This window comes from Delphinapterus leucas, chromosome 21, assembly GCF_059928025.1.
Source record: "Delphinapterus leucas isolate spDelLeu-1000000601 "Yukka" chromosome 21, BTC_Dleu_Yukka2, whole genome shotgun sequence".
Classification (NCBI taxonomy): domain Eukaryota; kingdom Metazoa; phylum Chordata; class Mammalia; order Artiodactyla; family Monodontidae; genus Delphinapterus; species Delphinapterus leucas.
Window position 1 is genome coordinate 28,535,280 of NC_143149.1, and position 15,625 is coordinate 28,550,904.

At 42.4% G+C, this 15,625-nt stretch overlaps 1 pseudogene; it reads left to right on the plus strand.

The window, feature by feature from the left end:
* Positions 1–6,412: 6,412 nt before the first annotated feature.
* Positions 6,413–9,487, plus strand: LOC111173614 (exocyst complex component 3 pseudogene; annotated as a pseudogene).
* Positions 9,488–15,625: the final 6,138 nt, after the last annotated feature.

Genomic DNA, 15,625 nt, shown 5'->3' on the forward strand with positions numbered 1-15,625 from the left:
TTGAGCAGAAAACGTGATGGTTGGACCTGTGTTAAAGACATTGTTCAGTACTTGCTGGGTTCCTCCACACAGGGAAGATAAGAAGTAATCAAGGTAAAAACGAGAAGGATTTAGACATAAGAGACAAGAAATAAAGTGCCCCCAAATCAAGCATCCTACGTTCTTTATCCTCAAACAGGCAAGTAGTGAACTCGTATATTATCATCTTCTCTTTTTCCCTCATGCTTTTTCTTTCCTCATCTCTTTCTATAGGAGGTGAGGAAGACCAGATGGGGAGATACTTGTTTGAATTGGAAACGAATTTGTGTTAATTAAAACCTAGGCATACCCTAGGACAAGAATGAATCTTAGAGTATACTCAAGATGGGGTACCTGGACGAAGTCAGGTAGATTGAAATATACAGCCTTTCAAATTCCCTAATTCAAGAATAAAGACATCATCTCGTGAGAGGTAATAAAGCGTTTCCCCGCGTTCCAAAAGGAGCCAGTTCACTTCCCTGTAAGCCTCATCTTGAAGTCATTTCATCTCGGTATTAGTCTGTTAACACAGAAGCTCAGCACATCCAGGAAGTATTTACTCCCAATTGGTGAGCCTTGTAAGCAATGCCTTCTTGTGTTATAGATACAGCATAGGTAGAAGGGGGGAAGAAAGAAAGTAATAAGCCAGATTTCTTATAAATGGTTTTACATAATGTTTATGATATCCTTGACATTTTCCTCAACATCCTTGCTGATTTGGTATCACTATCTCCATTTTACAAAGGAAGAAACTATGTCACAAATAGGGTTCCCACATAAAAGAAAGGATACCCAGTTAAATTTGAATTTCAGAAAAACAACTTTTTTAGTATGAGTGTGTCCAAATTATCGCACTTAGCTAGTAAGTGATCAAATCGACATTTAAACCTAGTTAATTTGACTCCAGCACCTATAGACATTTGCCTCCAGGCAAAATAGAAGAAATGAAAGAAAAACATTCATCCACAGGAAATAAAATGTTGTATTAGTAAAGCTTTGGTTGTAATGAAATCAACTTAATATATGTGGAAAAAAAGAGTAATTGTGAGGAAAGTTGTCAGAGACCAAGGAAATCCTCGTTTAAATTTTTTTTAAGCTTACCTAGATCATCTTCATCCTTCTTTTTTGTACAGATTGACTTTCTTTGTTTTTCCATATACATGGCAAAATATATTTTCCTGCAATTCTAAATTTATAGGTAGAGTTATAGGCACATCAAAGATTTAACCGGTCCATCTCTGCCTCCCAGATCCTGATTTCTATAAGGAGGCATGTAGTGGGCTCAGCTTTGGCCACTCCATCCCAGCTGTCAGTGGATGAGGAATAGGGTACCTCTGAATGGAGGACTTGTCCTCGGGGAAGGGAGGATGGTTCATGGTCTGGGAGGACGTGCCACCAAACATCTACTGCAAGGACAGTACCATTCCTCTGACCCGTTCCCCGAGCCATTTTATACAAAAGCATGTTTGGTAGAACCAAAATATTCCTAGGAAGGGATGGACTAGCCCTATGCACATTCAAAATCCACAAACCCACTGCTATACATATATTGTCTAATCTCAATTTAGCATGTGAGCCTCCAGAGTCAAAGCTTGACCCTCGATGATCTCATTTCCAATGCAGCAGAGAAATTTGAATGAGAAGTTCCTTTATTTGCCAGTACATTAGGTGAACGGGTACCAAAAATATGGCTAAAGAAAGATTGAGGTATATGCAACTATAGCCAGTATGTAAGCATTCATGTTGCCAGTCTTGAAAAATAAAACTGACAGAGGACCCCTCACGTGCCAGGTGATTCCGTGAACCAAACCCTTTACACATAGATGGCAACATTTTAATACAAGTCATAACACTACATCCTTTGGTAATAATGGCGGATACTTAATTCATAATGATTGTTCAATTCTTATCAATAGAAGAACTGATATGAAGACAAGAGAAAATGTGCAAGGAAGTTAAGAATATGTGGCCCAGTGGTTTTTAAGATTTTTTAAGACTGACCTTTTTGAAATTGTATGGAAGCTACAGTCTACCTCGCCAGAGAAGAAGAATATATGCACGTATTACACAAAAGTCATTATATAGGTCAGAAGGAGGTCATGGACCACTCTACAGTTTCTCCATCACCTTCCTAGATCCCTGATGTAGGCCTTCAATAACGAGTGGAGTGATCACCAGAAAGAACACAGGGCAGGGGAGTCGGGAGACCGGAGTACTTGTTTCGGATACTTCATTAAACATTTGTGATCTCGGGCAAGTTCTTAAGTCTCTCTCAGCTACTTTCCCAGGTTACTTTTTTTTAAAAGCAGGAAGTTGAATTGGAAGATTCTGAACATTACATCCATCTTCATTCATTTGCACCTATATTTATTCACGACTTGCCGTGTATCAGGCACGGTGCTAGATGCTGAGGATAGAGCAATCATGAAGACAAAGTTGCTTTCCCCATGGAGCATAGGCACTGTCTGGAGGAGGGAGAAGATAAATGAATAAATAAATGAACAAGATAATTACAGATTGTGTCAAATACTGTGAAGAAAGTAAACATATTGATGTGACAGAGAATTGTGGTGGTCAGGGACCACTGAAGGGTGGCAGCGTCCTGTGGATAAACCATTTCAGGAAAGAGAACTTGGCATGACCAAGAAAAGAAAGCAAGTCAGTGTGGTTAGAACACGGCACATAAGCCAGAGGGATGTAATCTCTTAATCAGGAGAAACAGATTACATTTTACTCTAAGTGCAGTGTGAAGCTCTTTGATAATTTTAAAGAATGCAGTAATGTGTTGTCCTTTATATTTTCAAAGATTACTCTGGCACTTATGGTTTCAACAGTATGACTAACTGAATTCAACTGGATTTTCTTCCTCCTACAAACACTCAGAAATGGTAGGTAAATTATAACAAAAGAATTTTTAAATGTATAACACTACTGTACGGTACATTGAAAAATGGTTAAGATGGTAAATTTTATGTTTTTGACCACAATTTCAAAATTCGTGGTATACATATAAATCAGTACAAAGAAGTGAATTCGTAACCTTATATGCATACCTGGAAATAGACGAAAACTAATTAATTAAAAATGAATGAGCTAATTGCTCAATGTAGCAAACTGAAGAAATATTAGTAAACTAACATAAATCTAAAGAGATTTTACATCACCTTTCACATTTCCCAACATAGTTGTCTGGAACAGGGAACCGGAACACAAATCCAGAGTCTGCTTTACTTAATATAGCTAAGCATTTGCTATTTTGAGAGACAGCAAAAATGCCCCCTATCCAATGGATCTTTCACATAGCCTAGAGAGACACTGGAGCAACAATTAACAGAACTCAGGAGTGGGTTGACTAGGTTACCATGAAGAAGCTGGAGGGGAGTATGTGACACTCTCTTTAGGAAGTGCTGTTCAAAATGTGGTCCCCATCCCAGACCTGTTGAGTCGGAATCGGCATTTTAGCAAGATGCGTAAGTGATCCATACGTTCAAGTTTGAGAAGCAGGGCTTTCAAGGGGTATGTATGTGTCTTTGTATATATATATGCAATATAGGTATATGTAACATGTATCTGTAATATACATTACACATCCACATAGACACATACATATATACATATGTATACATACATAAATACACACATGGTGGCTTCTGGTAGGTTAAAAGATCTGGAGGTTTGGTTTTAATGAAAACTACGCCCTCCAACCTTTAGCTATTCGGCATGTTCACTTCTGTTTAAGACCTACAGTACATTCCAAACATCTCTAGTTAGCTATAAAACCCTTAACCTGACTACCTTCAAACCATAAAGGAGTTAAGGGAGGTTGGAGTTCAGTCAAGTTGGTGTCTATTTTCCTGGAGGAACAATGAATAACCTACAGCTCAAAGGCATGGGTTGTTTCTCCCAAGGCAAAGAAACAAAAAAGCCCACCCTCTAAAAACAACCCGCTTGGGTTCCTAGACTGGCATGCTTAGGGAGCACGGGCAAGACAGGAGAGGAAGCAGGAGCGGAAGGAGGGCTGCGGGGATGGGCAGGAGAGAGGGAGGGAAAGCCCTCACACTAATTAGGTTTGAAAGAATACAGGATGAGCCCAGCCACTGCCGCTGAAGAGCAAGGGACTGGGGTAGCTGATGCTAAATTCAGACTAAGCTAACCGCAAGTCCCCTGAGGACGCCACAAGGTAAACCTGATCGCCTCTGTCATTTACAGTCATTATCAGGCAGACTGCTTCTGTAATTTTACTGGGGCGCCAAGGAACAGATCCCTGAAGCTAGGGGGAAAAGGTCCCAGCCCTCCAAAGGTATTTGAAAAGGAAAACCCAGGCAGCCTCCGCGCTGCCATCCTCTGATTGTTGCCTCTGTCAAGGCAGGGAAGGGGGATGACTTCATACAAGGCGGGGCTGCTCAGGTCTGGTGAGTGGCTAGAGCCAGGCTTTTCTCCACCTTCGTTTTCTCTCTTCTCTAGCAACCTCAGTTAGCCTCTGGAGAGCCCAGCAAGCCTTATTTCTTTCTTTCCTGAGACAGGGGAGTGCTGACCAGCTTTTCCTCTTTCTCATCTTCAAGAAAATATCTTTGCAGCATTTCATCTTGTAAGAAAGTGGGGAAAGGCCAGCTGATGTACCAAGAAGGCAGCCAAGAAGGACCACTCATCTCTGAAATGTATTACTCAGCTCCCATCCTTCCCAACACCATCCTTTCTCTCGCCTTCCTGACACAGACTTTTTAACTAGTTGTCTACATCACCACTTTACTTCCACAGCTCTGATTCACTCCTTAAGTCACCCCAACCTCTGTAAACCCCATGATTCTGCTAGAAAGACTCTTTCTAAGATCAGCAATTCCATTTAAGTCACTCACTAGAGAATATTTAGTACTGGCCCAACTTGAAGGCTCGGCAGAATTCAGCACAGATGATCCCCGCTGCCCAGCTCCGTTCTGAAACATTGTCTTCCCTCGAGTTGCGTGATACAACAATCTTGTAATCAACCTTTTACTCTCCTGACTATGCACTCTCAACGTCCCCTTCAGCTCTCCTTTTATGCAACATGATTAGGTATTAGTATCACTCAAAGCTCAATTACGGACTTTCTTCTTTTTTTACTCTCGGGGTCACTGAGTGATCCGGATAATTAAACTGGAGAACATATACCTGAAATTAAAGGACAGGGGCTACTTACCTCTAGCCATTATTTCTATGCAAGAACGTGGGCCTGGTTTTGCTAGAATGTTTTATTTTTAAGAGAAAATGAGAATTCTGATTTCTATATAAAAATATGATGCATTTTAATTTATGTTTCTGGTCATGAGAGCGTAGCTGTAGCAGACCAAGCCTCATTCCAACAAAAAAGTTTAAAACTGGTTAAAAAATTTTTTTAAATACCTGTTTGAAGTAATCATAGAGCAACACAGTCAGCAAGAACTTGATAGTCTAAGACCCAAGAGAAAAGAAAGCCATTGAGGTGAGTTCACCATTCTGTGCTGTTTCTCCCTCAAGGCATTTGCCAATCGGTAAGTGGCACCAAACAAGCGGTCAAGTTGCATTTCAAGGCTAAGGGCTTTCAGCAGTTTCATGGGGGTAGGAGGGGAAAAAATTGGGGTTGAGTGTTATCAAGGCAGCTAGGAATTGAGAGAACTAAGTTTTAGAGAAAAGAGAACGGAAACACTGAGCATGACTCTGCGCAGCTTTTTTCGTTGAGGATATTATTTCTTACTAATATTTGCAACATAAGAGGCTGAGAAGACGAAAGAAAAGGCCAGCTAAGAAGCTAGAAAGCTAAGCAGAGCTTTGACCCGTCTCAGAGTGCTTGGGAGGTGAAGTGGCATCTGAGGCCTGGCAAGGGTGATGGGCCCAGGTTAACAACCTTTGCTCTCAGTTGAGATTCTTGAAAGGCCTTCCTTTAGGATTACTTCAAACTAGAAGTAGACCAGTTCTCACAAAGCCTGAAACCAGCTTTAATGCCTCCCATCCCCTGATTGTATCAAGGGGACCAAGACCTACTGTAGCTAACCTATGAGTAAACAAATAAATAGATTCCAATCTGCTGGAAGTTAGCATTATTCAGATTTTCTACACGTTTTATACACAGTATCCAGTACTCAATCAAAATGGCTGGATTCAGCCTCATCTCTGCCTTATTTGATGCTTTTCCCGAGCAAGCTACATTAGCCTCCAGACACACCAGCAAGCCTTGCTTCCTTCTAGTTCCTGAGATACAGCAATGTCGCTAGCCTCTTTTATTCCATTTTGCCTTCAAGAAATAAGTAAATAATTACCATGAATGATACTAGAGAGACTCAAATGACCAAATCAAGAGAAAAGAAATAGATAATGTAGACGACTCAAAGATGATCTAGATATAATACACAGGACATAGATTTTAAAGTAACTGTGATGAACACGTTCAAGAAATTGGATGACACTTCCAGTCAGGCGCCGGGTGGCAGTGCCAAGGGATATCGTTGCTCTCACGCGGGGAAGGGTGGCGGATTCCGCCTGCTTTTTAACCATGAAGGAGACAGACCAGGAGGATGTTGCAACAGAGATTCAAAAGGTCGCTGGGATGCTTCTGTGCCTGGACCAGCAGGGCAAGGTGGAGGGGAACCTCAGAAGAGAGGCCTGGAGAAAGGCGTCCGTGGAGGTCACACTGCAGGTCGCTATCCAGTCATGGTTGGACGGGGTGCTGTATGGGGTGCCACATGGGCCGGAACCAGCTCCAAAATGCACTGGATGATGTCAGAGACATCCTGCGGTCCGCGGTGGACATGACCCTCATCCACAGTGACTTTGGGAGCACACAGGGGCTCTCAGACGAGCTGGCCAAGCAGCTGGGGATGGTGCTGCAGAGGTCGCTGCTCACCATCCCCCAGGACCCCATTTTTCCGGTCTCTGTTGTCAGGATCATGGAAAGGGAAGAAAAATTGATTGGTGCATACTTGACAAAAAAAAAAAATGCAAACTAGCTTTGTTCCTCTTGAGAGGTCCAAGAATTGGAAGGAGGAAATGTTTGTCATCTTGGACAGAATCGTGAGTGCTAGAATTGAGGGCACAGAGGCAGAACCCCAGGGAGTCCAACAAGGTGTGGTTCATCTGCCACCTGGAAATCATGTGGAAGCATGTCCTAGATGAACCCATTGTTGCCAAAAACCTGATGGTTGCGTGCTTTTCTCCCCATTATGAGATTTTTCAGAAACTCCTCAACCACCAAGCCCTGAGAACCTGGATGCAGATCTTGTGGGAAGATCTAGTAGCAAGTGAGATTATGAGCCTGTTTGACCTGGGTCTTAAACACCTACACAAGCGCAAAGATGACTGGGAATGTGGAGCTGGTCCCAGAAGTGGACGTCAATGCCCTGGAGCTTTTACTTTCTTCAAATGTGGTGTCTGAGCTGCTCCATCTGTACATGTCAGCTCTCACTTCAAACATCATTGTCTGGCTGCAGAAAGCACTAGACACAGACACTAAAGACTGAATGAAAGAGACTGAGCCCAAAGCGGACCCAAGTGGGAACACTCCCTACCACTGTCTTCCAGATGTTCCATCAAAATTTTTAAATTGCTACTCAGATGAGTGAAGATTTGAAAACAAATTACCAGTTTGTGTCTTCAGCAAATGAATTCTTTCTTAAATAGACACAGAGTTGAGGCTCAGTTGTATATAGAACATCTGAAAAATTGGCAGCACCACACTGCTATGTTCAGGATATGATAGCAATCATCACAGCTGTCAGAGCTTTAAGGAACCCCTAATCAGTTTAAAAAGGAAGTATTTTTAAAATGAAGTGGAAGAGGGTGTGTCTCTGAGCCAACCAAACATGGATGGGATTTTAGACAACGTTGTTGCGAGGAGGCTGCAGCAGATACCAGGAAGAGGTCTTCCAGGATCTGGAGCAACATCTCGATGAGCTGATAACAAAGAAGTGGCTGTTAGGCTCAAATGCTGTAGACATCATCTGTGTCGCTGCGGAAGAATATTTCAGTGATTTTGCAGAAACTAAAAATCCATACAAAAAGAGGGTGAGAGTGAGTGGTGGTGGGTACCTGTGGGCCATCACGCAGAATCACGTGTCATCCTGGAGCACTAAGGAGTACGAGGAGGTGCCGAGAAGACAGTCAGGGAGGCTGAGCTGCTCCACTTCCTATTCCAGAAGCTGGCCTCTGGATTCAGCAAACATGCAGGTGAGCACAGTAACCCTACTGTCGCCCTTGCAGAAGTTGTGCCTGGAAGTTTCAACTCTGGTCAGCAAATACCCAGACATCAAGGATGGCCGCATTGGCACACTGCTGGCCACCCGAGGGGACGGCAGCCAGGACATGAAGCAGACCATCGTCAGGAATCTGGAGCAGGGTCCCCTGGCAGGAAAATCCAAACTATGTGCCCATATCTTCAAGGAAATCACAGTTCTGGGTCTGAACGTAGTGAAGCTTCTCGAGTAGCCCATCGGCCTCCAGCTTTGTGTGCGTTATCCTGCACTCATCATCCCCACCCTCAGAAACGTATTGAAGCAACAGTGACTCTTGATGGTTCTCCTCAGACGCTTCAGGTCCTCGAGCCTGTCTCCTGTCATGCCGAGCGTGTTGTATGCAAGGTGCCGGGGCTTGTGACTCCCTGAGGAACAAGCGTCCTGCTGGCTGTGGTTCCTCAGGCTTTCACATTTCTGTTGTAAACATCCTTTGCGAGGCAGGACTCTGATGGGAAATGCCTCATGGTTGATTATCATGGTGGAAAAGGTGTGTGGAGAGGGAAGAGGCCCTGTCTTCATTCACTGTGGGCCTTCGCTCAGAGACATGAAAACAAAAATTGGAGAAATTTACCAGAGAATGATGATCTATCAAAAAATTAGTTTAAAAGTACAAGAAGTAAAATTATAAATGTAATAGTTGGGTGTAACAGCTGTTTGAGTAGAGAAGAAGGTAAAATTAGTGAATTGGAAAACAGGTTAGTAGAAAAAAAGAGTAAATCATGGAAAAAATGCACAAATGTGTATACGAGACACATGGCACATGGTAATAAGGTCTAAAATGTACTTAAAGTTTCAGAAAAATAGGGGGGAGAGAAAGAGCACACGAGATAGAGAAAAATATCTGGGGAAATACTAGAATTATCCTAAACTGAAGACGTCAACACACACATTTAAGAGGAGTCTCTATGAACCCCAAGCATGAAAAGTGAAAAAAACCCCTAAACACATCATAGTAAAAAACTTTCAGATTAAACTAAACTAGAAGATTTTAAAGGCATCCAGAGGTTTAAAAAAGACACATTATATATCCAACAAAGTTACAAAAGGATTGAAGGTTGACTTTTCTACAGAAACAATGGAGCAAGGGAATAACACATTTAAAGGTCTAAACAAAGAAAACTAAAGACTTATCATTCTATACCCAGTGAAAATATCATTTATAAATAAATACAAAAATTACCAGACAAACAGAAAGTGAAAGAATTTATCACCTTCAAACTAATACTAAAAGAAATACTAAAAGGAATTCTTCAGACATAAAGAAAAGGTTCATAAAAGGAAGTACAGAAACGCAATAAAGAATGAAGAGCAAAAAAACGTAAATATATAGATAAATACAAATTAATATTGATTTTTTAACAACAGTAATATCATTTTGTGGGATTTAAAATAAACATGGGAGAGAAATAAATGGAATTTAAGATGCCTAACATTTGTACATTGCTGGAAATTGGTAGAAAACAGTGATGAAAATACTAATTCATAGTAACTTTATTAAGTGAAAGATGCACATTATAATCTCTTGGGTAAAGATTAAGAGACTAATACAAGGAATGCATAATGAACTATGAAAGAGCAAAATGGAAAAAAAAAAACAAAACCTCGATTAATCAAAAAAGAGGAGAAAAAAGTAAAAAAAAAAAAAAGGCCAGTAACAATCAACTAACAAAATAGTGGCTACAGCAATTTACATTGTTTGTGGTTTCAAACAAATTTGAGAATTGTTTGTTCTATTTCTGTGAAAAAATGCCACTTGAATTCTGATCGGAATTTCATCATATCTTTAGATGGTGGGGAGAGTTAATCAGTAATCAAAAACCTCCCAACAAAGAAAAGCCCAGGGCAAGATGGCTTCACTGGTGAATTCTACCAAACATTTAAAGAATAAGTAATGCCAGTCCTTATCAATTGCTTCCAAATAGAAGAAGCTAGCAATGCCTCAAAGCACATTTCCTCTGCAGGGTGTATTTGTTCTGCAGGGAAAGGGCCCTCCCAGAACACCTATCAATCCTAACGACAGAAGCAAAAGTTCTAGTTGATTTTTGCTAGAAAGCAAATGAGATGTTTTCATGCGTAACTTTGATCAACTCTGGCTAAAAGCAATGCTATGTAGGGGCCAAATGAAAGTATGACACAGGGGTGATGTAGGTGGATGCCAGTCAGTTCAAATATTTTTGAATTCCAAAACTCTCTCGCATTTGAGGAGTGACAGTTTGAAGGAATTAGGTCGGAAAAAGCACTCTTGGCGTGTATACTGGCATCTTTATGGAGGGCTTCCCTGGCAGAGACGGTAACATAGTGGCTTCACGAGTCAGATTGGATGCTCTCTGTGTGGGGGGAACATATACAGTTTATACTATAAAATTGTTTATTTGCTTCTATGGTTCTTAGATAACTCTCATATTTCTTTGCCCTTTCTTTAACTTTTCTTAAAATGTGACTTGAGGTAATCTATTATAGAACCAATGAAATTATACTTCCTCTACATGGATCTCCTCTGGGGCCTGCCGGGTTGTTGTCTCTCCATGGTGATTGAGTAGGGTTGGTACTGGAAGACCAAACTAGTGCCTTTACAACCAGGAGAGAGCTAAGCTCCTGTGTCCTCCTATATCTGGCTGTCTTCGACCACAGCAGGGACTGTTCCATTATTTTGAACAGAAAAGGCCAATCACCTTAATAGTTTAACAGTTCTTCTGAGTGGTCAGTCAGTTGTATACATGGATTTTACCTGGGTTGAATGCTTGGATCTGCTAACAGTAAAGAGCCTACACATAAGGACGTCCGCTGACTCCGAGTTAGGTGGTGGGATGTGGAGTCCATGCAGCACAGTGCTGCACAGAGCAACGATTAAAACCTGCTCCCATCTGACACGTGGGAATCGAGTGCACAGATGTTTGAGAGATGGTAATACTTGCTGTGGGGTGCCTGAAAGTCACCCTTATTCTCATAAAATACAAAGCAGGCAGGCCACTATTATCCCAGCTGACTGACTTCTGTTGTCCTGGATCCTAGAATAACCTTGAAGTAAGTTTTACTTTGATAGTAAAGCTAGAGAACACATACTCCATAAGCCCTGGACTTTTGCTGAAGGGACCAGAAGCTTAATCAGGGGCAGGAGAAGAAACTCTGATTCTTCTGCAACTTCTGTAGTTAGGGATTTGATTTAGAAATTTCCCTTAATAGATATCCACAAAGTAACCCACACTAAAATGGTCTTACATGTCTATAAAATTACAAGTACTGAGTTGACTGCTACTGGCATTGGAAATCATGGGTTTAAGCAGTAGCGCACTCTGAACCATGCAGATTACAGTCACCAAAACTCAGATTGGATGCTGTCTGTACAGAAGGAGTGGAGCCCTTAATCAGCAAACCCTGCCCAACATTGTTGGTGGTTACATCGTTGTTGACTTCTGCATGGGGCTAGAAGGCTGGTCACTTTGTAATGTACAAGGGAAACTAGGCTCACTTAAGGCAATGACTATTTATCAACCATCATGGAAGTATTTTAATAATACATCAACCATGCTTCTTTTTTACTAGAGCCCAGGGACAGGACATCCCTCTGCCCAGGATCCAGACAACTGGAGGACAATGAGAAATGGGGGAAATCTGAGGCAGTTGTAGAAAGTCTCACTCCTTAAATGAAATCTAGCCACCTGAGTGGACTGCAATCACACTGGAGACAATCAAGAACCTTTTCGGAATGAATTAATAGACAGAGATGGATGTTTTTTCTTCATCATTTACCTACTAGATGCATCTGGCCACATTTTCATCGGTTTGCACTGCTTCACAGGTAAGGAGCTCTTAGATTTGCAGGCTGGTACACAAAGGAGGGCAGCAGTGCCGAATGAACGGCTAGAAAACAAGAAGAAACGAGGCTGGTGGGGTGTTGTGAGTTAGGGGAAAGCAGAGATTTGATTCTGAAGAGAAAATCCTTACTGGGTCAAGGCCGCTTTTGCATAATTCTATTATCACCAGGAAGAGGAGAAATAATCATATTAGGTGAGTGCTATACTGCTTGACGTGGCTTGTCTTACGTTACTTTTGAAGTCAGACAGGTTTAATTGCTTTGTGTGAGCGAGTTGTTCGGAAGGCACCCGATCAATAAGGCAGGTGCTGCCAGAGCAAAGCAGGGAAGTTTTTGATGTTGACAATGACATACAATGTTGTGCAGAAAGGAGTAATCCATTCCGTCACAGTTATGAAAAAGTTACATGTGTGTTGCTTTGGGGAGCAGAGGCAGTGGCATCTGGGAGGGTGGCCTCCAGGCAGGCCAGCCACAGGGTATCAGCATGCTGGTGGGTCAGCCCATGAGCAAAGGGCAGACCTTTCTGGAGCCTCCCTGTCTCTGTGCGGGAAGGTGGGCATCCCCACCAGCAGCTGCACGGGATGCTCTCAACGTCCACTCCACCTCATCTTCTGTTTACAGAGCCCGGGCAGCTCATGAATTTGCATTTCGTTTCTGCCCACCATTGCCTCTCCCTGAAGTCCACCGCAGTCCCTAGTAAGGCTGTCTTCATCCAGGGCTTGGCTGGCTCCAGGTGAGGCTTGTCAGAAAGTTACCCACAGTGTACCAGAGGTGGACAGGGAAACGTTTTGGTTCTTTTTTTTCAACCTGGATCCCACCGTAGAGATACTCAGTATGAGGAAAGAGAACAAAAGCTGTGGTCTTGTGAGAGCCAGCTGCGAATTTCTTCCAAACTCCAGTGATGTTGGTTGCTTGAAACTGGCCCTAGTGGTAATATTTGCACCATGGAAAGCAGCTCACTCTACAAATAAGGGGTTTGTTTGTTTACTTGGTGAGAGTTGGTTGTTAAGCATCTAGTAGCACAATACCAGGTGAGGTGCAGAGGGCAGAAAGGGGAAGCCTGGAATTTAACATCCTTAATTACCCTCTGTACCCCCTCTCCCAGCGGCTGCTCAGATGGCTCAGCTGAACCTCTCCTCTCTAGCTTGACAAGCACCGCAGGCCATGGCTCTCCATAGAAGTTTCCATGTGCGCCTTTCTCTTCAATCAGATTTGTATTTTAGAAAGGTAACCCGGGCCACACTGTGTTGGGTAGACTAAAAGGCTATAAAATCAGAGATCATAACAGAGGCAAAGACATCAGATAGTAATCTAATTGCCCTTGTCCAAATAAAAGATGATGAGACCCGAATTAAGGCAAGAGAAATGGGAATAGAGAAGAGAAGACAGATCTAATAGAGGTTCGAGAAATAGAGCTGGCAGGACTTATTGATCGATGAGGTGTCAGGGTGAGAAAAAGACAAGAGTAGATGATAACATCCAAGTTTTGTATGATACTGCCATTCCCCAGGACAGAAGGAGTTGCAGATTTTGGTGGAAAATTGATGACTTTAGAACAAGTCGAGGAGCCTAAGAAGCAGGGAGATGGGGCTGGCGCTCATAGGAGCAGAGTTGACTTGAATGCATTTTGAATGTCAGCACATGGTGGTTAAGTGACAGCAGGTGATAAGAAGGGATCACTCAGTGACGGCATGAAGTGAGAAGAGTCCAAGGAAGAAACATACAAAGAAGAACACAATATGCAAAGACGCATGCAGAGAAATGAGAGCCCACAGAGGACAGGAGAAGGATGGTCAGTGAGGTAGTAGAGATCTAGAAGAGAAGCAAAGAGAGAAGAGAGCCAGAGAGTTGGACAGCCATTAATATAACATGTCGGGTCAAGGTCAGGAAACATGAAGTCAAACAAAAACTGCAGGTGTTTGAAGAACAAGTGAGCAGAAGGTGGAAATAACCGAAAACAGTGAAGAAGAAAGAACTCTAGGCTTGGAAGGTAAGGAAAGCCACTGCCAGTAGATTGTAGGTGACATGCAAGGTAAAAAACTATTTGCTCTTCCAAACCTAAGCACTAATGCTAGTCCAACGCAGAGTCAAGGGAGGACTTTACTTTTAAGGGAACCCACAAACGTGGTCATAATTGTATGCTTTGCAGAAGGGACCAATTGCGACAAAGTTGCCAACTTGGGAAGGAGAAAGGGAATCTCCCTTTCTCCTTCAGTAAGGTCTAGATAAGGCAGGAGAGTCCGTCAAGAGCACAGGTCTAAAAGAGCACAGGCCTTAACATGAGAAATTACATCTCCTTCTGCAAGACCAGAAAAATGGAGGTGAGAATAAGTGCAACTATAGATAGCTTTTGGATGCTGGGCATTGAGGGAGCTTATGCCTAATATTATCAGTTTTCTCATAAAATTCCCAAAGTTTGAGAGTGAAAGGTTTCTGATATAAGGGTGATGAGGAATGGGAGAGGACGTGGCACTCCATTGTAAATTAGTAAACCTACCTTATGTGCATTATATTTAATGCTCCAATGAACAGACACAGTTTTATTGTTCTGTGTTTTTTGTACATTTTGTGCCCCCTTTAGCATCTTACTATCACAGATATAATAGCACATCTTACCCAGCATTACTTTTACTCATTTGACTACCTACCTTTCTATCTAGAAATAAACTTAGAGTAAAAAGAAAGGCTTCTAGCCCAGATTGCCTGAAGTATAGTGGATGATTAACAAGTATTTGTTGAATTGATGAATGATTGAGTAAATGAGTAGATGTCTGAATATTAGTCGCGTCTTCCTAGCTAAACTGTCAACTGCGTCGTGTCTTAAATTTGGTCTGATTCCTCAGCGTTTTCAGTACATACAAGCTGCACGATCAGGAAAAATTAAAATGAACTGGGCAGCTTAACGACCAAAGTGTTGGTGTAAAAAATCAAAAATGCATTCTAAGAGAGAAGCTTGTGATGAGGGAGAAATGGAGTTCAAAACCAGCCTGACCTGCAGGAGAAAATACCATGATCTTCCCCCTACCAACAGTTTCAGTTATTGATTGTTTTTCAAGGTTTAAGGAAAGTATCCTTTGAGCCTCCAGAGCCTCAGGGTTTCCGTTTCTTAGTGGAATCAGCAGGTCATGTGGAAGGATTACCAGCATCCCTCACCCAACCTGTTCTCTGGCTTCTTGAATCATAGCCCCCATGGTCTAGAGACCGAGGCCCAGAGAAGGTAATCAGTTAGTGTCCGATGCGTCCCTGCGTCATGGATTTCCTAGCTCTAAACCTGTGCTCCCTATTGCCAGCCGTCTGTACTGACAGACAGAGAGAAACGCCTCGGGCGGGCAGTGAGAGGCGGCATCCCTCTGCCCTGCTCTGAGGTGTTCCATAGCAAATGATAGTGGCAGGGAAATGTCTTAATACAGCGTGTTGTTTAGCATCATTGATGTTCAGACGCAGCCTCGGTAGAAACAAGCCCCGTTAATTGGTCTCTCAACCTACATTAGCTTTTGCATCACAGCCAATTAGGTAGGGGCCATTAGAGCCCTCCATGCCGAGGCCGGGAAGG